At 42.2% G+C, this 23,835-nt stretch overlaps 1 protein-coding gene across 7 annotated transcripts in view; it reads right to left on the reverse strand.

The window, feature by feature from the left end:
• fra (neogenin protein frazzled) overlaps positions 1 to 23,835 on the reverse strand; it is a 569,771-nt gene that overhangs the window by 80,711 nt on the left and 465,225 nt on the right. The window lies entirely within an intron of this gene.

The raw sequence follows: 23,835 nt of genomic DNA on the forward strand, positions 1-23,835 counted from the left end.
GGGGGTAGCCACAAAGAAAAAGGCATAGAAACCACTCCCACCCATTCCATTTCCTATATATTCCACTCCCCTCCACCCTCCTCCCTCCCTCTTATCTTGGCACCTCCTGGATGACGGGTCATCCCTGCATCCTGTCCACTCCCCTGGGTCAGAAGCAGTGTCACAAGACACAGTGCATCCACAGCAAGGCCGCTTCATAAATTCGGCGACCCCCCCTCTCCGTCCCCTCATGCAGAAAAGGAGAAGACGGGGAGAAATCCCTTCAGGCTGCGTCAATTTTTTTTTTCTCATACATACTTCCTCACCCCCCATCCCCCACCCACTCCCCCTCATGCATCATAGCATCATCTATACACAACCCCTCTCCATTCACCCCTATCTTCTGTCCTCTCCCGTCCTTCCTCCACAGACATTCCTCTCATTTGTAATGCCCCTTTCACCCCATCCATCCATCTCATCCTAGGATGCCCCCTCATATTCACTCCTTCCACCTCTGTCTTCCATACTTCTTTTACTAATCTTTCTTCACTCATTCTTTCCATGTGTCCAAAGCATCCTAATACCCTTTCATCAACCCTATCTCCCAGTTCCCTTTCCACCCGTTCTCCTCCTCACATCCTCATTTCTTACTCTATCTAGCCTAGTAACCCCTATCATACTTCTCAGACATTTCATCTCAAACACATTCAAACTCCTTCTCTCTTCCTCTCTCGTGTTCCATGTTTCTGCCCCGTACAATGCTGTTGGCACAATCACTCCTTCATATAACCTCCTCTTAGCAACCATTCCCAGTTGTCTATTTCTCATTACACTTTTCAATCCACCAAGGCATTTACTCTCTTCTCTCAATCTACATTCTACCTCCACCCCCACTCCTCCCTTTCCTGCCACATTTGCACCCAAATATCTAAAACTATCCACTTCCTCCAGTCTTTCATCCTTAACCACTTCACTACGGGACTTAAATCTCGCGGGCAGCAGCCAATGCCAGCCGTACTACGTGTCATAATAATACTCGCATCATAAAATATAGTCACCGCTTATATCGATCGTTCTCTCTTTCACCCGCGAATTTTGAAAACCACAGAGAATGGGATTCAGGGCACAGTTGGGAGAATGTAAAAACACAGGGGCGACTACAATAAATATAATCAAGACGCCGATATGGCAGCGTCGCGAATCCACTTGCTCCTCATGACGCCTACGTAGGCGGCACCGTATGGAAGGGGTTAATGCTCACCTCCAGCCTGCTGTCACTCACTCCCCTTGTACATCTCATCACCTTACTTTTACCCACATTTATCTTCAGCTTCCTTCTTTCACACACCTTCTAAAACTCTGTCACTAACTTCCTCAATCCCTCCTCTGATCCTGCTACAAGCGCAGTGTCGTCAGCAAACAACAACTGGCTCACCTCCCACTTTTCTCCATTTTCTTTAATCATCTCCAACCCTGTGGTGGGGGGAAAAGAATACTACCACCAAGAATTTCTACTTGGATCATAAGAGGCAAGAAGAAAGGGATGGGGAGTGGGACTAGGCATCCTTCTCCTTGTAGCCCCACAGGGCACATTACTAAAAGTAAAAGCAAAGGCATAAGAGGGTCTGGGAGTTTTCCGACCAGCACCCTAAGGTTTGGGTCTTTTAATGTGCGTGGATGTGGTACAGATGAGAGTAAAAGGGAAGAGATACGTAGTATGTTTGTGAGAAGAAAGATGGATGTGTTGGCTTTGAGTGAAACTAAGTTGAAAGGGAAGGGCGAGTGTAAGTTTGGGAGTGTAAGTGGGAGGTTATCAGGAGTGAAGAGAGGGAGAGGGAGTGAAGGGGTGGCTATACTAGTGAGTGAAGAGATAGGTAAACGTGTAGTGGAGTGGAAGGAGGTTTCCTCAAGGATAATGTGGATGAAGGTGAAACTGGGAAAGGAGATGTGGGTTTTTGTAAGTGCATATGGGCCTAGCAGTGAGAAGAGCATAGAAGAAAGGGAGACTTTTTGGATAGATTTAAATGAGTGCATAGAGGATTTAGGGAGAAATATCAATGTAATAGTACTGGGAGACCTTAATGCTAGGGTAGGAAATGGTCCAATTGATGGAGTGGTTGGGAAATGTGGAGTTCCAGGAAAGAATCGTAGTGGAGAGTTGATGGTGGAAATGTGTCTAGAGAGTTGATGATAGCAAATACAGTGTTTCGGAAGAAAGTCAAGCATAAGTACACATAGGAGAGGGTGGTGGAGGGAAGGGTGATAGATAGAGCGTTAATGGATTATGTAGTGGTAAATAGGATTATGATAGCAAGAGTTAAGGATGTACATGTTCTAAGGGGAGAGGGTGGGGGAATATCAGATCATTTTTTGGTGGAAGGTAAGTTGAGACTGGAGGATAGATGGAGGAAGAGGAAAGGGACAAAAGGTAGGGAGGTGCTTAGAGTGAACTCTTTAAATGAAAAGGAAAAGGAGGAGTACAAGAAGAAGCTGAGGGAGGAGTGGGAGGGAGTGAAGGATAGAGTAGAGCTAGGTGTGGAGGAGGAATGGGGATGGTTCAAGGAGGGAGTCACAGTGTAAAGATGGTGTGTGAAACAAGAAGGACAGGAGGATATAGAAGAAAGGGTAGTGAATGGTGGGATGAGGAAACAAAGAAGGTTGTAGAGGAGAAGAAGTGAATTTTCACAGATTGGTTACAAAATAGGACGAGGGAGTCATATGAGAGGTACAAAAAAAGAAAAGAAAAGAGAAGTAAAGAAAAAGGTAAAGGAGGCAAAGAGGAGAGCAGATGTGAAATGGGGTAAGAGTATGACAGAAAATTTTGAAAGTAATAAAAAGATGTTTTGGAAGAAATTAAGAGAGGAAGAGGAGGCGAATCAAGTAGAGAAGAAAAGGTAAAAGGTGCAGATGGAGAGATGATAATGGAAGAGAAGGCAGTAAGGGGAAGATGGGCAGAATATTTTAGGGAGTTACTACATGTGACGGAGGATAGGGAGGGAAAGATAGCTGCAGTGGGGAATGCTAAGAAAATGAATGTGATGAGTGAGGAAAATGGAGGAGAAATAAGGAAGGATGAAGTGAAGGCAGTTGTTAAGATGATGAAAGCAGGTAAGGCACCTGGTCTGGATGGATGCCATGCAGAATGTCTTAAAAAAGGAGGTACAGTGATTGTGGACTGGCTGGTGAGGTTATTTAATGTTTGCTGGAGAGAGGGTAGAGTGTCGGAGGACTGGAGGAGTGCCTGTATAGTTCCACTTTACAAGGGAAAAGGGGACAAGTGTGAATGTAGTAGTTTCAGAGGGATTATCTTGTTAAGTGTAGTTGGGAAGGCTTATGGGAGGATCTTGATTGAGAGGATTAGGAGATGAACAGAGGCAGTAATTGGTGAGGAACAGTGTGGATTTAGGACGGGTAGAGGTTGTGTAGATCAGATTTTTGTAGTAAGACATATATGTGAGAAAGCTATAGGAAAGGGGAAGGATGTATTTTGGGCCTTTACGGATCTGGAAAAGGCCTACGACAGGGTAGACAGAAAGGCACTGTGGGAGGTCTTGTGGATATACAGGATAGGAGGAATGCTTCTAGGAGCTGTCAAGAGTTTTTATGAGAGTAGTAGAGCTGTGTCAGGATTAGAAATGGAGAGAGTGAGTGGTTCGAGGTAAAGGTGGGACTTCCTCAAGGATGCATTATGTCGCCCTGGCTGTTCAACTTATACATGGATGGGGTAGTGCGAGAGGTAAATGCAAGGATAGTGGGTCAGGGATTGGAGATGGTTAAAGAAAATGGAGAAAAGTGGGAGGTGAGCTAGATGATGTTTGCGGACAACACTGCGCTTGTGGCAGGATCGGAGGAAGGATTGAGGAAGTTGGTGACAAAGTTTGGGAGAGTGTGTGATAGAAGAAAGCTGAATATAAATGTGGGTAAAAGTAAGGTGATGAGACGTACAAGGGGTGAAAGTGGCAGTAGTCTGGAGTTGAGCATTATGGGAGAGCGACTGGAGGAAGTGGATAGTTTTAGATACTTGGGTGCAAATGTGGCAGGAAAAGGTGGAGTGAAGGTGGAGGTAGAATGTAGATTGAGAGAAACGGGTAAATGCCTTGGTGGATTAAAATGTGTAATGAGGAATAGACATTTGGGAATAGATGCGAAGAGGAGACTATATGAAGGAGTGATTGTGCCAACAGCACTGTATGGGGCAGAAACATGGAACATAAGAGAGGAAGAGAGAAGGAGTTTGAATGTGTTTGAGATGAGGTGTCTGAGAAGTATGATGGGGGTTACTAGGCTAGATAGGGTGAGAAATGAGGAGGTGAGGAGGAGAACGGGGGTGGAAAGGGGGTTGGGAGATAGGGTTGATGAAAGAGTAGGATGGTTTGGACACATGGAAAGAATGAGTGAAGAAAGACTAGTAAAAGAGGTATGGAAGGCAGATGTGGAGGGAGTGAACATGAAGGGACGTCCTAGGATGAGGTGGATGGATGGGGTGAAGGGGGCTTGGGGGAAGAGGGGAATGTCTGTTGAGGAAGGATGGGAGAGGACAGGAGACAGGGGTGAATGGAGAATGGTTGTATATGGATGATGTTGTGATGCATGAGGTGGAATGGGCGGGAGGATGGGGGGTGAGGTAGTTTGCTTATAGGTCACTAAAATGGTAAGAATAAGTATATACATACATATACCATAGGCTTTTTCCCCCTTACAAGGGAGGTAGCCAAAAAGAAAAGGGCATAATAACCATTCCCACCCATTCCATCCACTCCCCTCCACCCTCCCTCTTATCTTTGCACTTCCTTGGTCAGAGGCAGTGTCACAAGACACAGCACATCCACAGCAAGGCCGCTTCATTAAATCGGCAACCCACCCTCTCCGTCCCCTCATGCAGAAAAAGAGAAGACGGGGAGAAATCCCTTCAGGCTGTGTCAAATTTTTCTCACACATACTACCTCACCCCCCATCCCCCCACCCATCCCACCTCATGCATCACAACATCATCCATATACAACCATTCTCCATTCACCCCTGTCTTCTGTCCTCTCCCGTCCTTCCTCAACAGACATTCCCCTCTTCCCCAAAGCCTCACCCCATCCATCCATCTCATCCTTGGTGGCCCCCTCATGTTCACTCCCTCCACATCTGCTTTCCATACCTCTTTTACTAGTCTTTCTTCACTCATTCTTTCCATGTGTCCAAACCATCCTAATACTCTTTCATCCACCCTATCTCCCAACTCCCTCACCACCCATGTTCTCCTCCTCACCTCCTCATTTCTCACTCTATCCAGCCTAGTGACCCCTATCATACTTATCAGACACCTCATCTCAAACACATTCAAACTCCTTCTCTCTTCCTCTCTTATGTTTCATGTTTCTGCCCCCATACAATAAGTATATAGTTTTAATTAAGCACTGAATGTTGTATTGTTCACAATCCACAAGTTATCCAGTTTGAAGGACCAGTTTAAAAGTTTTGGGGCTTTGCTGATGGTGTAAATTTAATCTAGGTGACCAACCCACCAAGTTAATTCTGGGATACTCCTGTGAATTTTACAATGTTTACAGAAGCAAAAAACTACATACCCGTGATCGGCAGGGACTCATTAAACCCTGTAAAGTACAATGGTATCACAAAGCATAATGTGTCTTTGTGAATATGTAATCATTTCACTTTTTCTGTTTTGTTTGGATATTCCATTAAAACATAGTATCACAATTTACCATGGCCTTAGGGCCATTTGACGGTTTCCTTAATTTTTGTTCTGGTGGTGGTGGTCTGTGTGTCAACTTTGGGTGTGGCATGGGGGAAGGATGAAGGTATGTGTTGAGGGGAGACTGGTTCTCTCATAGAATGTGCCCCCTCATTCTTCTTTACCACACACTTCATCATGTTTGCGCTTCACACTGTTGGGTTCATAATGTCTGTGATTGGGGTAAATTTCATATCACTCCCGAATCATGAATCAGTACCACTTCTGGTCAGTTTCAAATCATGTCTTGGACTATGTAAAAAGAGAGGTCCTACTTCATGCTGAATGCCTAGTGACCTTTGACATCTCATTGCCAAAGACTTTTGGGAGGTACGTCACCTTATCTGGAGTGTAATTGCTGTACGATACATATAATAGATAATCCTCATATATGGGAATTAGAGATGGATAATACACCAAAACTAATACTCAAGATGGAGAAGTCAGCAGGTGGTAAATAAAAAGATTAACGAAAATGATATATCAGTAACTCAACATTCCAAGAGAAGGTAGTCAGCCATGCTTGGTCCTATGGCATCAAGTTCCTTATATAATACTTTATATAATTTTTTTGCATGTATAAACAAAAATGATAGGCCACTATCTATATGGAAAAAATAGTGTTGTTTAATTCATTACACATATTTTTATATACTAATGATTTCATACAGCTTGATATGCTTAATTGCTGTATCTCAATCTTAATCCTATTTCTACAGCTATCAATTCACTATATCAATTTGTAATAATAGCTTATTTACTCTAAAAAATGCCTCTGTCAGGCTTATTCCTGACAATTACAGCATATTGCTTAGGTGCTTATCTATAAGAATTTTCAAACTTCAAACTGTACTACATTGCACTACCTCTACACAGTTGGCAAATTTGTTTCTACCTGCTTCCAAATCAAATCTACTTCCTGACAGCTTGAGACCATTATTTCTTGTTTGGTTCACATTCAGTGTACAAATTTCATCACTTTTGATGTCAATTCCCTTTAGAATCTTAAAGACCTGAATCAAATCACCCGAGTCTACATTTGTTTAGGGAAAATAGATTCTTATGTTTTAGTCAATTTTCATCATTTATTTCTATGTACATATATATGTACATATATATATATATATATATATAAATATATATACCAAGGCCTTTTTCCCCTTATAAGGGAGGTAGCCAAAGTCAAAGGCATAAATCTACTCCCACCTATTCCATCCTCACAAACTCCACTCCCGTTCACCATCCCTCCCTCCCTCTTTTCTTGGTTCCTCCTGGATGATGGGTTATCCCTGCATCTACCTGTAGTGACACATCAATACCTCCATTCTCTATGGTTAAATTTTCCTGCGTAACCTGTTCCCGTGAAATTCCAATGTCTTTACTCTGCCTGTGTTATTACAAAAATTGTATTTCACCCTCATCCTTGAATTACATACATACACACATATACCAAGGCTTTTTCCCCCTTACAAGGGAGGTAGCCAAAAGGGAAAAGGCATAAAATCATTTCCACCCATTCCATCCCTGAATACACTCCACACCCCTCCACCCTCCCTCTTATCTTAGCACCTCCTGGATGACGGGTCATCCCTGTACCTTATCCACTGCCCTGGGTCAGAAGCAGTGTCACAAGACACAGCACATCCACAGCAAGGCCGCTTCATTAAATCGGCGACCCCCCTTCTCCGTCCTCCCATGCATAAAAGGAGAAGATGGGGAGAAATCCCTTCGGGCTGCATCAAATTTTGCTCACACATACTACCTCACACCCCATCCCCGCCCATTCCACCTCATGCATCACAACATCATCCATATACAACCATTCTCCATTCACCCCTGTCTTCTGTCCTCTCTTGTCCTTCCTCAACAGACATTCCCCTCTTCCCCAAAGCCCCCTTCACCCCATCCATCCACCTCATCCTAGGGCCCTCTTATGCCTTTACTTTTTTGTTTAGGAATGTCCCCTGTGGGGCTACAAGGAGAAGGATCCCTAGTCCCACTCCCCGTCCCTTTCTCCTTGAATTACTCCATATAAAACTATTTATTTTCATCATATTTATTACAATCTATTTTTGTATAATAATCAAGCCTATGGACATACATATATAAGACTATATTTGCATTTGTAACCTTTTTATCATCCACCCAGGAGTGTACATTATGATGTAATGATGTTCAACCATAAAGTGATCTTGCCAGATATTCCCAAAAACATCAAAATTGGTCTTATTCACCTCTACAAAACCAAGTAGGTATCCAAACCTACACACCCACTGCCCTGGGTCAGAAGCAATGCAGCAAGACATAGCACATCCACAGCAATCCTGCTTCATCTAATCGGCACCCCCCCCTTCTCCATCCCCTCGTGCAGAAAAAAAAGTAGGGAGAAATCCCTTTGGGCTGTGTCAAAATATCATTCACACATGAATAAAGAGGAAAGAGAGGAAGGAAAAATGAAAATGAAAGAAGCTAAAGAAAAAAAACGAGAACAGAACGGAGTCAGAAAAAGAAGAATTCTACTGGAGAGTAGTGAATATGAAATTGAGGAAATGGACCATGATAGAGAGAAACAAAAAAGAAACAGAAAATACAATGGAAATAACAGAAAGTTAAGAGTGTCCTACACATATATAGATGGATTAATAACAGGACTGAATGAACTGAATGAGTATCTGAAGGAAAAAGAACCGGACATAATGGGAATTGTAGAGACAAAATTAAAAGGTCCACTACCACCCAACAGCATAGGACACAATGCATATAATTATTGGATTAGAAACAGAAAGATAAAACAAGGGGGTGGAGTTATGTTCCTGACTAAGAAGGATATAAACATGAAGAGTGTCACATATGGAAAGAATAGAGTAGAGATGATTATGATAGAAATAGAAGACAGAGATAAGAAGAGCAGAAAGTTTGTAATAAACTTTGTGCCCCCAAAAACAGCCTTGTGGGAAGAGAGTGAACATAAAATTATGTTAGAAGACACAAGAATAACATTAAACAAGATAATGGAAGATGGAGGAAGAATAGTTATGATGGGCGACTTTAATTGCAAAGAAATCTGCTGGGAAGAGATGACCGTAAAGGGTGGAGAAGACTCATGGGGAAATGTTCTACTTGAGATGATTATTGACCACACAATGACACAATGGATTCAGGAGAACACTAGGTATAGAAATGAAGAACCATCGAGACTAGACCTAATAATCACATCAGAACCTGAAATAGTGGAAAAGATAGAATACCAGGTACCAATAAGTAAAAGTGACCACATATTGATAGAACTAGAACTAAATGAGAAAAAATACATGAAAAGAAATTAACAATATAGAAAAGGAAGATTAATGTATGAAAAAACAAATTTTGATAAAATAAGAGAATTCTTTTAAATGAAAACTGGGAAAGAATACACAAAGAAGATACAACAGTAGAAGAGAAATGGAATATTTTGACAAAAATTTGTAAAAAACGAGTGGAAAAGTATGTCCCAAGACAAAAACAAGAAAAAGAATATGTAAAGTGCTGGTACAACAAAAGTTGTAGGGAGTTAAAAGACAAAAGAGATAAAGCTTGGACCAAATGGAAGAAAGACAAAATACCTAAAAATGGAAAATATATACTTGTTATAGAAATGAATATGTATAAGCGTGCAGAGAGGAAAAGAGAAAATATGAAAAAGATGTCATAGAAAAATGTAAAGATCAACCAAAACTATTCTACAGATTTGTAAACAACAAACTGAAAAACAAATAAGATTTGGAGAAATTAAGACAAGGAGGAGTTTAATACACAGAGGAAATAGAAATGGCAGAAATTATGAACAAGCATTTTAAATCAGTGTTTACAAGGGAGAATATACAACCGGAAGAGATCGAATGGAAGGAGAAAGTCCCCCCTATGAAAGAAATAGAAGTAACAAAGAATGAAATAATGAAACACTTGAGTAATCTTGATGTCAGAAAATCGCATGGACCAGATGAAATAGCAAACTGGATTTTGAAAGAATGCAGAAATGAACTGGCAGACAAAATACATCATACATACATATACCAAGGCTTTTTCCCCCTTACTAGGGAGGTAGCCAAAAAGGAAAAGGCATAAATTCATTCCCACCCATTCCATCCCCGAAAACACTCCACACCCCTCCACCCTCCCTCTTATCTTAGCACCTTCTAGACGACAGGTCATCCCTGCACCCTGCCCACTGCCCTGGGTCAGAAGCAGTGTCGCAAGACACAGCACATCCACAGCAAGGCCGCTTCATCAAATCGGCGACCCCCCCATATAAAGGAGAGGACGGGGAGAAATCCCTTCGGGCTGCGTCAAAATTTTGCTCACACATACTACCTCACCCCCCCATCCCCCCACCCATTCCACCTCATGCATCACAACATCTTCCATATACAACCATTCTCCATTCACCCGTCTTCTGTCCTCTCCCGTCCTTCCTCAACAGACATTCCCCTCTTCCCCAAAGCCCCCTTCACCCCATCCATCCATCTCATCCTAGGACCTTCCCCTCATGTTCACTCCCTCCACATCTGCCTTCCATACCTCTTTACTAGTCTTTCTTCACTCTTTCTTTCCATGTGTCCAAACCATCCTAATACTCTTTCATCAACCCTATCTCCCAACTCCCATTCCACCCCTGTTCTCCTCCTCACCTCCTCATTTCTCACTCTATCTAGCCTAGTAACCCCCATCATATTTCTCAGACACTTCATCTCAAACACATTCAAACTCCTTCTCTCTTCCTCTCTTATGTTCCATGTTTCTGCTCCATACAGTGCTGTTGGCACAATCACTCCTTCATATAGTCTCCTCTTAGTATCCATTCCCAAATTTCTATTCCTCATTACACTTTTTAATCCACCAAGGCATCTACTCGCTTCTCTCAATCTACATTCTACCTCCACCTTCACTCCACTTTTTCCTGCCACATTTGCACCCAAGTATCTAAAACTATCCACTTCCTCCAGTTGCTCTCCCATAATGCTCACTTCCAGATTACTGCCACTTTCACCCCTTGTACTTCTCATCACCTTACATTTACCCACATTATCTTCAGCTTTCTTCTATTACACACTCTCCCAAACTCTGTCACCAACTTCCTCAATCCCTCCTATCCTGCCACAAGTGCAGTGTCGTCCGCAAACAACAGCTGGCTCACCTCCCACTTTTCTCCATTTTCTTTAACCATCTCCAATCCCTGACCCACTACCCTTGCATTTACCTCTCTCACTACCCCATCCATGTATAAGTTGAACAGCCAGGGCGACATAACGCATCCTTGAGGAAGTCCCACCTTTACCTCAAACCACTCACTCTCTCCATTTCTAATCCTGACACAAGCTCTACTACTCTCATAAAAACTCTTGACAGCTCCCAGAAGCTTTCCTCCTATCCCATATATCCGCATAACCTCCCACAGTGCCTTTCTGTCTACCCTGTCATAAGCCTTTTCCAGATCCATAAAAGCCCAAAATACATCCTTCCCGTTTCCTATAGCTTTCTCACATATCTGTCTTACCACAAAAATCTGATCTACACAACCTCTACCCGTCCTAAATCCACACTGTTCCTCACCAATTACTCCCTCTCTTCCTCTCCTAATCCTCTCAATCAAGATCCTCCCATAAGCCTTCCCAACTACACTTAACAAGCTAATCTCTCTGAAACTACTACATTCACACTTGTCCCCCTTTCCCTTGTAAAGTGGAACTATACAAGCACTCCTCCAGTCCTCCGGCACTTTACCTTCTCTCCATCAAACATTAAATAACCTCACCAACCAATCCACCATCACTGTACCTCCTTTTTTAAGACATTCTGCATGGCATCCATTCAGACCAGGTGCCTTACCTGCTTTCATCATCTTAACTGCTGCCTTCACTTCATTCTTCCTTATTTCTCCTCCATTTTCCTCACTTATCACTCTCATTTTCTTAGCATTTCCCACTGCAGCTATTTTTCCCTCCCGATCCTCCTTCACATTTAGCAACTCCCTTAAATATTCTGCCCATCTTCCCCTTACTGCCTTCTCTTTCATTATCATCTCTCCATCTGCACCTTTTACCTTTTCTTCTCTACTTGATTCAACTCCTCTTCCTCTCTTAATTTCTTTTCAAAACCTCTTTTTATTACTTTCAAAATTTTCTGTCATACTCTTACCCCATTTTACATCTGCTCTCCTCTTTGCCTCCTTTACCTTTTTCTTTACTTCTCTTTTCTTTGTACATCTCATATGACTCCCTCGTCCTATTTTGTAACCAATCTGTGTTGTGATGGCCCACCATCCTCCATGTATATAAAATGTCTGTATCTGTATGTCAATCTTTAATTGTAAGATAATTATGTATGTACTGTAAATTGCTTGTATACGTTGTGATGGCCCACCATCCTCCATGTATCTAAAAATATCTGTATCTGTGTTATCCTGTACTTGTTAGGTAATTACGTATGTACGGTAAAAACTGCTTGTATACTTTATGGGATCTACTCTCTCTAGGCCAATGGACGTGAACTAGTTCTGTCCGGCTCATCCTTCGCCTTCCTCCCGTCCTCGCCAACTGTATATATAATGCATCTGCTGGCTCCTAGCAGGCGCACTTTTCGTTGGCTGAGCGATGCGTAACTTTATCTCTCCCATATTGCTTTTGCTCTAGTACCGTGGCATCACCACGTAATCTATATTCTCATGACTTGGTTTTCGGTGGAGGAATTAATTGTCAATTGATTAATTTTGTTGTTGTAAAGTTCTTATATTTGTTTTGTTGGCTTTTTGTTATACATTAAATTAGTTATCTTTGTTAACTTCCGTTTGGATTTGCCTTACCCACATCAAGGCCACTAAGTACAAACCCCTCCTAGACATATTTCCTTATATCCTTGCGGAAGGCATAACATATAATGGGGGCCCGTCCGGGATCCTCTTACCCGAACAAAAACTAAGAAGGTGTGAGATATACGAGCGAAACGTACATAAGTTACACTTGCATTCCCACAACCATCGAAATTGTCCATCTGTCCGGTAAACTTGCAACTCAGTACCCCAGTACAGTAATTCGGTTAATCGTAAATACGCCATTGCACATGACCACGTTAAACTCTTGCAGCTGTAAATTTCGTAAGAGTACTGAAGTAGGATCCGTTTAGGATACGTGTGGGAACGTTAATTGTATCCTACTTACGGCATGTAGTTTTGGTTAATGTATTCTGTCCCAAAGATTTATAATATTCGTGGGAGTCGAGTATTATAATTCTACTTGTATCTCTTGTCCGGTATACCACGTAAGCGAACCAAGCGTTCTACCTTGCTGCGTAGCAACTGTTAGCGAGTAAATATTTCGCGATGTCAGAACTGAATATCGAAAACTTTGTTGAGAACCCCTCGGTGGAAGAACTGATAATTCAGAACCCAAATAAAGAATGTCTGAAAGAAATAGCAACAAGATGGGAATTAACTTATCCAGCGAACATTAGTAGAACTGAATTAGTTCAACTAATATTGAGTCACATAGATCAGTTAAAGAAAACGGAAGATGAAGACGGAGAATTTGAACGCTTAGAACAAATAGTTGCAGCCAAATTAGACATTAGCCCTACGAAAGAGATTCAATTAGACCCTCTAGAGTATCAGATACTTGAAAGGAAGATGAAGCATGAACTGCAAATTAAGGAACTCGAAGTGCAGCGTGAAAGAGAGCAAAGACAGCATGAAAAAGAACAAAAACAGTTTCAAAGACAACACGAACTCGAAATAAAACAACTTGAACTATCAACCCCAAGTCAACAAGTGGTTTCAAATTCAAGTAAGTTAGATCTTTTGCAGTACACCAAACTTATTCCCTCTTTCTCAGACGAGAATCCAACCTTATTTTTTCGAGAATTTGAAGAAGTAAACATTTTGCAATTCCCCAAGCAGATTGGATATGGTTAATTAAACCAAAGTTGTCCACAAAAGCGTTACAAGTATGTAACAATCTGGAAAATAACACTGATTACGAAACGGTCAAACAGACAATTCTTTCCGCTTATGAAATTTCCACCGAAGGTTATCGACAAGCATTTCGAAATTCAAACAAACTTAGCCATCAGACATATATGGAATTCGCGTCAGACAAACTACGAGCGTTAAGAAAGTGGATTAAATCGGCATCAGCCGATAATCTTGAGAAAGTAGTGAACTTGATCGCGTTAGAGGAATTCGTGCGTAAAATTCCTCACTACTTGAAAATTCACATTGTTCACAAGGAGGAATTTGACCTTATGAAAGCAGCCAAATTGACTGATACCCTCTCATTGATTCACAAAAATGTTGGAAAGGACAGTAACCGCCAACAACCTCATGTAAAACCAACTAGTGGTAGTAAAGATGGGAAAATTGATAGCCCTAGTTTCCCTGTTTGTTTCTTCTGTAAGAAACCAGGACATGTAATTGCAAATTGCCCAGACCCAAAATGTAAAGTAGCTCAAAAGAATATAAAATCTGTAGCTTCCTTTAACCCCTTCCATACGGTGCCGCACACGTAGGCGTCATGAGGAGCAAGTGGATTCGCGACGCTGCCATATCGGCGTCTTGATTATATTTATTGTAGTCGCCCCTGTGCTTTTACATTCTCCCAAATGCGCCCTGAATCCCATTCTCTGTGGTTTTCAAAATTCGCGGGTGAAAGAGAGAACGATCGATATAAGCGGTGACTATATTTTATGATGCGAATATTATTACGTTACGTCATACGGCTGGCATTGGCTGCTGCCCGCGAGATTTAAGTCCCGTACTGAAGTGGTTAACCATTCTACTGCCAATTCTGTAGATCCTTTTCAGCCCTTCCGTTCAACGGGAACAGTATTACTTGGTTCAGACCACGTAGAACACAACCTCCAAATAGTACGGGACACAGGAGCAGCACAGTCCCTGCTACTTCAGTCAGCACTGCCGGGAGTCCAACGTAATTATACAGGAGAACGTGTAAACTTGCAGGACTTCCACAATCCCTTCTCAGTACCCCTGGCAAAGGTGCACCTGAACTGTGGACTCATCAAGGATACTGTCTCCGTAGGAGTAAGTGAAACGGCAACCCTACCTGTTCCTGAAGCAGATTTTATACTAGGTAACGATCTAGCAGGAGAACTAGTCCATCCTCCTTTAATTGTTTCTACTTCTCCCCTACCATATAACCCAACTTCTACCATAGAGCAAACCCAACCCAACCTATTTCCAACCTGTGCTATCACACGATCCCAAGCGCCAGCTAACCAACCAACTCTTACCTCTCCAACCACCCCAACCACCCCGCTTACTCTACCCTCCGAGCTGAGCATCAAAGAGGCTCAACAGAACGACCCTTCATTAGCTCCCTTGTTTAATAGAGCTATTCCCAAGGAGGATATCCTACATACTCCTTCCTTTTATTTGCACGAAGGAATACTTATGAGATTGTATAAACCTCATCACCTTTCTGATGATGATACCTGGGCAGAATGTCACCAAATTGTTCTACCTGTTAACTTGAGGACTCAGGTAATAGAGATTGCTCATGCTGGACACTCAGGACACTTAGGTATTAAGAAAACTTATTTACGACTCTTGTCAGAATTCTTTTGGCCTGGCATGAAAGCAGAGGTAAGTAGATTCATTAAATGTTGCCACACTTGCCAAATAGTAGGCAAGTCAAACGAGTCTATTCCTCCGTATCCCCTTCAACCCATTAAAGTACCTAGTGAACCCTTTCAGAAACTAGTGATTGACATAGTAGGCCCGTTGCCTAAAACCAAGAAGGGTAACCAGTACATTTTAACAGTTCTTTGTCCCACTACCAGGTACCCTGAAGCTTTTCCTTTAACCACTTCAGTACGGGACTTAAATCTCGCGGGCAGCAGCCAATGCCAGCCGTATGACGTGTCGTAATAACACTCGCATCATAAAATATAGTCACCGCTTATATCGATCGTTCTCTTTCACCCGCGAATTTTGAAAACCACAGAGAATGGGATTCAGGGCGCATTTGGGAGAATGTAAAAACACAGGGGCGACTACAATAAATATAATCAAGACGCCGATATGGCAGAGTCGCGAATCCACTTGCTCCTCATGACGCCTACGTGTGCGGCACCGTATGGAAGGGGTTAAAGAATATTTCTGCTAAGAGTGTAATTAAGTGTTTAACTCACATGTTTACTTCCTTTGGTATTCCTCAGGAAATACAGCCAGATAGAGGTTCTAATTTCACTAGCAAACTCTTTACCCAAGTCCTCAAGGAATTAAATGTTAAACAGTCTCTGTCTACAGCGTACCACCCCGCCAGTCAGGGAGTTCTAGAACGATGTCATCAAACGTTAAAGAATATGCTACGTAAATTCTGTTACGAGGAAGACCGTGACTGGGATGAGGGATTGCCTTTCCTCCTCTTTACGCTCCGTGAAACACCATCCGAAGCTCTGGGTGTTTCTCCCTTTGAATTGTTATATGGAAGGAAGGTAAGGGGACCCCTCAAGGTAATCAAGGACCATATCATATCTTCTTCTACCTCACCTTTACAGTCTGTTAACCAGTATATTGTTTCCCTTAAGGATAACCTAGCCAGAATTCATTCCTTTGCCTTGAAGAACCTTGAACATGCACAAAGTAAAATGAAGGTTAATTTTGATCAGAAATCTCGTAAGAGAGAATTCAAGGAGGGAGATATGGTTCTTGCATACATTCCTATCTCTGGACAGCCTCTTCAAGCTAAATACCATGGTCCTTATAAAATTCAGAAAAAGATGTCAGAATATAATTACGTACTAGAAACCCCTGACAGACATAAAACTACTCAACTTGTTCATGTTAACTTGCTTAAGCCATACCTTGCCAAAATACCACTAGACAGTTCAGTCAAACCATTGCTTTCGCTAAATCATGGTTCCAGTAAAATACCTATGTCAACCGACCGTCCACGAGTCCACGAACCGACGTTGCCACATTTCGATCCTCCCAGTCGGCAACAACAGCGACATCTTGAACAACCTACTTTCGTACCTTAACCACTTGAATCCTGATCAAGCTAAGGAAGTTTCTGAAATTATTTCTAGTCACAGATCCTTGTTCCGAGATAATCCTGGCCGTTGTAACCTGACGTCCCATGAGATTCAACTGTATCCAGGAACTTCTCCTAGCCACCAGCACCCGTACCGACTGCATCCCCAGAAGAAGCTGATAATGAAGAAAGAGGTCGACTATCTAGTGCAGCACGGTTTGGCAGTTACAAGTAATTCCCCATGGGCCGCTCCGTGCGTTCTGGTCCCTAAAGAAAACGGACAAACTCGACTGTGCACGGACTACCGCCGAGTGAATGCAGTTACCATCCCTGACGCCTATCCTCTTCCCCGCGTCGACGATTTAATTGATAAGGTGGGACAGTCCAAGTTTATTACTAAAATTGACCTCACTAAAGGTTATTACCAAATTCCTTTAGCTCCACAAGCTCGTCCCATCTCTGCATTCATCACTCCCTTTGGACTCTATGAATACACCGTCATGCCGTTTGGGTTACGTAATAGTCCGGCTACGTTTCAACGTACCATGAGTAGCCTATTACAGGACATTGATGGGGTAGCTGTATATTTAGATGATATAATAATATATTCTCCTAATTGGCAGAACCATGTACACCTACTAGATGTCGTAATGTCCCGAATGGAAGAAGCCAACCTCACCGTCCAGCTTTCCAAAACCATCTTCGCCCAAGCTACAGTGACGTACTTGGGACACGAGGTGGGACAAGGCGTCGTCCGGCCGAAACGAGCCAACATCTCGGCCATTCTCGATTACCCGGCTCCCACTACTCGAAAAGCACTTAGGCGCTTTCTGGGTATGGCCGGATTCTATAGGAAGTTCTGTCCAAACTTCTCAGAGGTATCCTTACCCCTTACCAGAATGACAAGCTGTTCCATACCTTACTCCTGGACTCCGGAATGTCAGAACCCTTTCCTGCTCCTAAAAACCTTCCTCACACAGGAGCCAGTTCTGCGTTCACCTAACTTTGACGTTCCCTTCGTTCTCCAGACGGACGCAAGTAATCAAGCCGTCGGAACTGTTCTACTCCAAGAACATGGGATATTGCATCCTGTCGCGTACCACTCGGCTCAACTAGATAAACACCAAAGGCAGTATTCGACCACCGAGAAGGAGCTACTGTCTATCATCTCTGCCCTGCGGAAGTTCGAATGCTACATAACACCCAGCTCGACCCCCTTACGGATATTCACGGACCACAATCCATTAATATTCCTTGAACGGAACAAGAACAACAATAGGAGGCTATTACATTGGTCCTTGTTCCTCCAACAATACCTCCTCGATATAAAATATATCAAGGGTTCTGAAAACCTCCTTGCTGATGCCCTTAGCCGTCCTGATTAGAACTCCCAACTCGTCTGTTCTCCTGAGTTGATGAGTTCTAGGGGGGGGTGATGGCCCACCATCCTCCATGTATATAAAATGTCTGTATCTGTATGTCAATCTTTAATTGTAAGATAATTATGTATGTACTGTAAATTGCTTGTATACGTTGTGATGGCCCACCATCCTCCATGTATCTAAAAATATCTGTATCTGTGTTATCCTGTACTTGTTAGGGTAATTACGTATGTACGGTAAAAACTGCTTGTATACTTTATGGGATCTACTCTCTCTAGGCCAACGGACGTGAACTAGTTCTGTCCGGCTCATCCTTCGCCTTCCTCCCGTCCTCGCCAACTGTATATATAATACATCTGCCGGCTCCTAGCGGGCGCACTTTTCGTTGGCTGAGCGACGCGTAACTTTATCTCTCCCATATTGCTTTTGCTCTAGTACCGTGGCATCACCACGTAATCTATATTCTCATGACTTGGTTTTCGGTGGAGGAATTAATTGTCAATTGATTAATTTTGTTGTTGTAAAGTTCTTATATTTGTTTTGTTGGCTTTTTGTTATACATTAAATTAGTTATCTTTGTTAACTTAACTTTGTTAAAAGGTGGAGTGAAGGTGGAGGTAGAATGTAGATTGAGAGAAGCGAGTAAATGCCTTGGTGGATTAAAGAGTGTAATGAGGAATAGACATTTGGGAATGGATGCGAAGAGGAGACTGTATGAAGGAGTGATTGTGCCAACAGCACTGTATGGGGCAGAAACGTGGAACATAAGAGAAGAAGAGAGAAGGAGTTTGAATGTGTTTGAGATGAGGTGTCTGAAAAGTATGGTGGGGGTTACTAGGCTGGATAGAGTGAGAAATAAAGAGGTGAGGAGGAGAACAGGGGTGAAAAAGGAGCTGGGAGATAGGGTTGATGAAAGAATATTAGGATGGTTTGGACACATGGAAAGAATGAGTGAAGAAAGACTAGTAAAAGAGGTATGGAAGGCAGAAGTGGAGGGAGTGAACATGAGGGGACGTCCTAGGATGAGGTGGATGGATGGGGTGAAGGGGGCTTTGGGGAAGAGGGGAATGTCTGTTGAGGAAGGAAGGGAGAGGACGGAAGACAGAGGTGAGTGGAGAATGGTTGTATATGGATGAGGTTGTGATTGCATGAGGTGGAATGGGCGGGGGGCGGGGGGGTGGGGGGTGGGGTAGTATGTGTGAGTAAATTTTGACGCAGCCCGAAGGGATTTCTCCCCGTCCTCTCCTTATATGCAAGGGGGGACGGAGAGGGGGGGGTCGCTGATTAAATGAAGCGGCCTTGCTGTGGATGTGCTGTGTCTTGCGACACTGCTTCTGACCCAGGGCGGTGGGCAGGGTGCAGGGATGACCTGTCATCCAGGAGGTGCTCAGATGAGAGGGAGGGTGGGAGGGGTGTGGAGTGTATTTAGGGATGAAATGGGTGGGAGTGTTTTTATGCCTTTCCCTTTTTGGCTACCTCCCTTGGAAGGGGGAAAAAGCCTTGGTATATGTATGTATCTTTGTTAACTTCCGTTTGGATTTGCCTTACCCACATCAAGGCCACTAAGTACGAACCCCTCCTAGACATATTTCCTTATATCCTTGCGGAAGGCATAACAGTGTAAGCTCGCTTCTTCTCTTCTACAACCTTCATTTCCTCAACCCACCATTCACTACCCTTCCTTCTATTTCCTCCTGTCCTTCTTGTTCCACACACCATCCTTGCACACTTTGTGACTCCCTCCTTGAACCATCCCCATTCCTCCTCCACACCTACCTCTACTCTATCCTTCACTCCCTCCCACTCCTCCTTCAGCTTCTTCTTGTACTCCTTCTCCTTTTCCTTTTCATTTAAAGAGTTCACTGTAAGCACCTCCCTACCTTTTGTCCCTTTCCTCTTTCTCCATCTGTCCTCCACTCTCAACTTACCTTCCACCAGAAAATGATCTGATATTCCCCCACCCTCTCCCCTTAGCACATGTACATCCTTAACTCTTCCTATCATAATCCTATTTACCACTACATAGTCCATTAAAGCTCTCTACCACCCTTCCCTCCACCACCCTCTCCCATGTGTACTTATGCTTGACTTTCTTCCGAAACACTGTATTTGCTATCGTCAACTCTCTAGACACATTTCCACCATCAACTCTCCACTACGATTCTTTCCTGGAACTCCACATTTCCCAACCACTCCATCAATTGGATCCTTTCCTACCCTAGCATTAAGGTCTCCCAGTACTATTACATTTACACTTCTCCCTAAATCCTCTATGCACTCATTTAAATCTATCCAAAAGGCCTCCTTTTCTTCTACACTCTTCTCACTGCCAGGCCCATATGCACTTACAAAAACCCACATCTCCTTTCCCAATTTCACCTTCATCCACATTATCCTTGAGGAAACCTCCTTCCACTCCACTACACATTTACCTATCTCTTCACTTACTAGTACAGCCACCCCTTCCCTCCCTCGCCCTCTCTTCACTCCTGATAACCTCCCACTTACACTCCCAAACTTACAATCGCCCTTCCCTTTCAACTTAGTTTCACTCAAAGCCAACACATCCATCTTTCTTTTCACAAACATACTACCTATGTCTTTCCTTTTACTCTCATCTGTACCACATCCACGCACATTAAAAGACCCAAACCTTAGGGTGCTGGTCCGAGAACTTCCAGACCCTCTTATGCCTTTGCTTTTACTTTTAGGAATGTGCCCTGTGGGGCTACAAGGAGAAGGATGCCTAGTCCCAATCACCGTCCCTTTCTTCTCGCCTCTTACGATCCAAGTGGACATACTTGGTGGCAGTATTCTTTTCCCCCACCACAGAAAAAGAATACTCAGAGAAATGGTACAGGACAGCAACAAGGGGTTGGGGGACAGCATAATGGAGGGACAGTCATAGTATAAAAGTGTCATCATTTCTCTATGAACAGAGTTTTCCTCTATCATAGACATAATGATGTGTGGCTCTGGTCCGTAGGGGCGCCCCATATAAACCCTAAAGTATCGACTGCATGCTACTTTGCCACAATAACAAGCAGCCAATACCCCAGACGGTAGCATAATAGTTCCTTGAAAGAAGGAAAAGTTCCAAAAGATTGGAAAAAAGCAAATATAGTACCTATATATAAAGGAGGAAATAAAGAAGACCCTACCAACTATAGACCAGTCTCTCTAACAAGTACAATAGCAAAAATTTGTGAAAGAATTATCAAAAGTAAATGGGTAAAATATTTAGAAAAAAAACAGCGTGCTAAATCCAAGGCAATTTGGATTCAGACAAGGACGATCATGCGTCACTAATTTGATATGTTTCTAAAAAGCTTTTGACAAAGTACCACATAAGAAGTTGCTTAAGAAATTAGAAACTGAAGGAGGAATACAGGGCAAACTGCTTAAATGGATGGAAGACTTTTTGCAAGAAAGAAAAAGGAGAGTAGTGATAAGAGACAAACACTCAAAATGGGATAAAGTAATAAGCGGTTCTGGCCCCAATAATGTTTGCTATATATATTAATGGTATGGATGAAGAAATTGAAAGTTATATGAGCTTCTTTGCAGATGATGCAAAACTATTAAAAAAAGTGAACACGGAAGAAGATTGTGAGTCACTACAGAGTGATCTAAATAAAGTATGGGAATGGAGTAGGAAGTGGGAGATGGAGTTCAATATTAAGTGTAGTATAATGGAATTTGGAAAAAGCAAAAACAGAATAACAGGATCATATAAATTGGGAGAAGAAGGAATAAAAAAAGTAGAAAATGAGAAGGACCTGGTAGTCATTGTTATGAATAATATGTCACCTGAGAAACATATAAGATTTTTGGAGAAACTTATAATTTAATAAGAACAATCAGTGGCATTTACATACCTGGATGAAGAAATGGTGAAGAAAATTCTAATCACTCTGATAAGACCAAGATATGAATATGCTGCAACAATGTGGTCACCAAGTACAAAAAAAATGTATAAAAAAACTTGAAAGAATACAAAGAGCAATTACAAAATTGGCACCAACACTCAAAACTATCATATGAAGAGAGACTAGCAAAACTTGAACTACAGACACTAGAGCAAAGAAGAGAGGAGATTTGATAGCTATTTACAGAATCATGAAAGGCATAGAAATTATTGAGAGAGAGAATCTGATAAAATGGGATGATAGAAATACAAGAGGGCACGGAAAGAAAATCAAGAAAGACAGCTATAGAAGAGATCTGAAAAAGAACAGTTTCCTCACAGAGTAATAGACAATTGGAACAAGTTAGATGAGAAAGTGGTGTGTGGAAAAACAATACATGAATTTAAATATAGTTTAGATAAAATGAGGTATGAAGATGGGACACCACAAGCATAGCTCCCCTTCCCATAAAATACAACTAGGTAAATACATACTCCATAACCCCCCCATCCTCCACCCACTCCCTTCCATGCATCATAGTATCATCCATACACAATCACTCTCCACTCACCCCTATCTTCTGTCTTCTCCCTTCCTTCCTCAACAGACAGTCCCCTCTTTCCCAACACCCTTTTACCCCATCCATCCATCTCATCCTTGGTCACCCCCTCATGTTTGCTCCATCCACCTCTGCCTTCCACACCTCTTTTACTTTTTCCAATCTGTCAATGTCTTTAATAAGATTCGGTGACCATATGGGAACAGCATATTCCAAATGTGAATGAACTAATGATTTATATAGTTTGTTAGTGACAGATGGACTTTTAAAATCAAAAGATCATGCAATAAGTCATAGAATCTTATTTGCCTTCTTTGAGGCAGAAATACATTGTTTTCCTAATTACTTTTATGTGTTCTGGGTCATCCACATTTTCAAATCATATGCAGGCAACTTTTGTGCCACCAAGTAGGTGCCTGGTACACTCACTGCTACATCCACCAACACGGTAACACCACAGTACCTTCCTTTACAGTATAGCCTTATTTGTATAATAAATGAATTTTTGTGATATGATAGGTAGTATTTCATTCCCTTCCCATATCTACGGTATGTGTAACTCTAGGCGTCTAGGGGATACCATTCTGTTTTCTGTTTGCACAATTTTATAATTGCATGATGGCCAAAAGAACACATATATCATGTAAACTGATGAATACCTATAAAAACTTTATCTTTCTATATACCAAGTGCTTCTTCCCCTCCTGGATGAAGGGTCATCCCCCTCTCCTGGTTATCTATTCATCATCTCATACACATTTCACATTGTATTTTATCCTATAGTGGTGCAAGTTGTAGTTTTGAAAATCATTCTTTCACTCATTCCTATGGCATTTGGACTTGCAATCTCATGGCTGCTTTCAATAAACCTTTCCACATTCTTTGATCAGTGACACTTTCCTTCCATTCTGCTAGGTTCTCTAAAAATTCTCTGATGTAGTGTATTATACCACTATTCCATCTATATCTTGGCTTTCCTAGTGGTCTGTTGCTGGAAACTTTTCCATGCAACACTTGTTTAGGTTTTCCCTTATCATCCATCCTAGCCACATGGCCTGCCCATCTCATTCTTCTACTTGTTACATCACTCTATATAAATACTTGTCTGGTCATTTCTTTAATATCTGTTATTTCTTCTCCACCGACCTTCTTCTATGTCATACAATGGTTCAAATATCTTCAGCAGTACTGCATTTTTGAAGACTTCCAATTTTCTCTTTCTTTTTTCAGTGTGAAACACTAT

Source organism: Oratosquilla oratoria, chromosome 16 (genome assembly GCF_046742065.1).
Source record: "Oratosquilla oratoria isolate Oo_2021 chromosome 16, ASM4674206v1, whole genome shotgun sequence".
In the NCBI taxonomy this organism is placed as follows: Eukaryota; Metazoa; Arthropoda; class Malacostraca; order Stomatopoda; family Squillidae; genus Oratosquilla; species Oratosquilla oratoria.